The following is a 2593-nucleotide window of genomic DNA, read 5'->3' on the forward strand; positions in this document are numbered from 1 at the left end:
ACTCAGTCCCAGACTCACAGGGATCCGCGCATGTACGTGCACACACACACCACACACACTGATTCACACACACACCACACACATTCACACTCGTACACACCACACACATGCTCATTCACTCACACACCACACATCACACACACACCACACACCACACACATTCACATTCACACTTGTACACACCACACACTCGCTCATTCACACACACGCCACATCACACATTCTCATTCACGCACATACCACACACACCACACACATCACACATGCTCATTCACTCACACTCACCACATATCACACACTCATTCACACTCACCACACATCACACATGCTAATTCAGTCACATTCACTCACACTCACCACACACCACACACCACACACATTACACACACTCACATTCACTCACATCACCACACATCACACACACTCATTCACTCACATTCACACTCACACACTTGCTCACACACACTGACTCACTCGCACGCACACACTTGCAGCCAAGATAGGGCTTATGTCATGGGACCAGGGGGACTCCAGGTGGGAGGGGGGTTCCTTGGCTGGGTGTCCTTGAGGGAAAGTTGCACTTCACAGCTGTGGCCTGCAGCCAGAGAGGACAAAAACTGTGGAGGGTCATCCAGCCTGTCGGGCGGGCCAGGGCTGGGTGGCAGAGCTGTGCCCCCCATACCCCCAGGCTCCCGGCTCATTTCCCCGCTGTTCTCCCGCCTCTGCTTCCCTTCAGGATGGCACCGCCAGGCCTGGGGCACTGGTGCCCCAGAGCCCAGGCCTGGAGGGGCCCCTTGCAGGTGTGTGCCCAATGCCAGGGGCGTGATTGTGTGCTCTGGGGTGGCCCTGCCTGAGGACCCTACCCCAGAGACTGGTTCCCCAACCTGCACCCAGAACTCCAGTCCCTTGGCCGGCAGGAGTCCCTCCCACCCCTGCCGTGGCCTGAGCCATTCCCCAGCCATGTCCTGGGCGGGGAGGAGATGAACCAGACAGCCCTGTGCAGAAGGCCTGCTCCGAACGCCCCAGCGGGCGGCCCCCTGCTCACGCCTGGCTGCGGGGGTCTGAGGTGTCGGAGGAGCCGGCAGATCCTGGGGCACAGCAATCCCCGGGCTGAGGATCAGTTCCCGGGACACTTCAACTTCCTGCTCTGTCCTTTCCCAGGACGAGGACATGCCCTCTCTAGACCTCACTCTGTTTTGGCGCGGTTTAACGGAAGTCCCCTCAGGCGGCCGCTGTGGAGGTTAGATGTGAACACGCGTGGAGAGGACTTGGTGGCGCTCTCGGTAGTGGAGGCTTAGCAGATGACACCGTTAACCCCAGGACCAGGGTACAGTGGCCTCTGTCCCTCAGCCATGCAGGATGAGAGTAAGCGAGGCCAGGGCACCCCCAGGCCAGGGATAGAGGCCTGGCCCAGGGCTTTGCCACCAGGGAACCCTGCTCATCCTTGTAGGGTGCGAGGGGCAGGGTCTGCCGGAGGAGGGGCCTGCTAACCACAGCTAGGGAGATGCAGAGGTGTCCTGGGGTTACCAGCCCCCAAGGGCAAAGCCACCCCAAAGCTGGGGACATGGTGGCCCTGGAAATGAAAATGGCGGTCCTGGAAATGAAGATGGCGGCCCTGAAAATGAAGCGAGGCTGCCTGGGCCTCTCTTCCCTCACCCTGAGCAGGGCCATTGCTTCATACGGACTGGCAGAGCTGCCTCAGGGCCTCTGGGCCAGCCAAGGCCTGCTGAAGGGGCCCTAGGAGCTCATGGTTGCACGAAGCCCAGCCCCTCCTGGAAAGGCCCAGACCCAGGCCCCTTAGGCGTCAGGAGCTCAGCTCGGCTGCTCCTACGGGCCCGCCTGTCCCTTCCCTCTCCTGTGCCTTCCTGGGTTCATGCCACTCCTCAGACTCCCCAGAGTGGGGGCAAAGCCCCTGCCTTGGTTTCCCCCAATAGTGCCTGGCCAGGTGGGGCAGGTCTGCAGCAGGGGAGTCCCCTGGGAGGCCAGCATTGCGACCCCCATGGGTGGGAGTTGGGGTGGTGCAGGCGGGGACCGTGGAGGTAGGGTGGACCCTGTACCTGGATCCACCTTAGAAAGGAGCCGGCCAAGCCAGGGACGGTGGCTCACACCTGTAATCCCAGTACTTTGGGAGACCGAGGCGGGCGGATCACGAGGTCAAGAGATCGAGACTATCCTGGCCAACGTGCTGATACGCCGTCTCTACTAAAAATACAAAAATTAGCTGGGCGTGGTGGCACACGCCTCTAGTCCCAGTTACTTGGGAGGCTGAGGCAGGAGAATCCCTTGAACCCGGGAGGCAGAAGTTGCAGTGAGTGAGATCACGCCACTGCACTCCAGCCTGGTGACAGAGCGAGACTCTGTCTCAAAAAAAAAAAAAAAGAAAGAAAGAAGCTGGCCTAACTGGGCCTTTTTGTGCTAACAGCCCTGATTTCCATGGGTTTGGTGGAGGGAGCAGGGGGCCTCCTGCTTCTTGAGACCCTCTGCCCACAGGGCGGCATCTGTGGGTGGACCCTCTCCCTCCTGGGCCTCAGTTTCCTCCTCCTGCAAGTTGACACCGGCCTGGGACGCCTGGGGCCGTCCCCATGAGCACTGA

The 2593-nt window shown here is 60.1% G+C and overlaps 1 pseudogene; it reads left to right on the plus strand.

The window, feature by feature from the left end:
* The first annotated feature begins 325 nt into the window (after positions 1–325).
* Positions 326–1741, plus strand: LOC116467791 (uncharacterized; annotated as a pseudogene).
* Positions 1742–2593: the final 852 nt, after the last annotated feature.

Source organism: Hylobates moloch, unplaced genomic scaffold, assembly GCF_009828535.3.
Source record: "Hylobates moloch isolate HMO894 unplaced genomic scaffold, HMol_V3 SCAFFOLD_5, whole genome shotgun sequence".
Lineage (NCBI taxonomy): Eukaryota > Metazoa > Chordata > Mammalia > Primates > Hylobatidae > Hylobates > Hylobates moloch.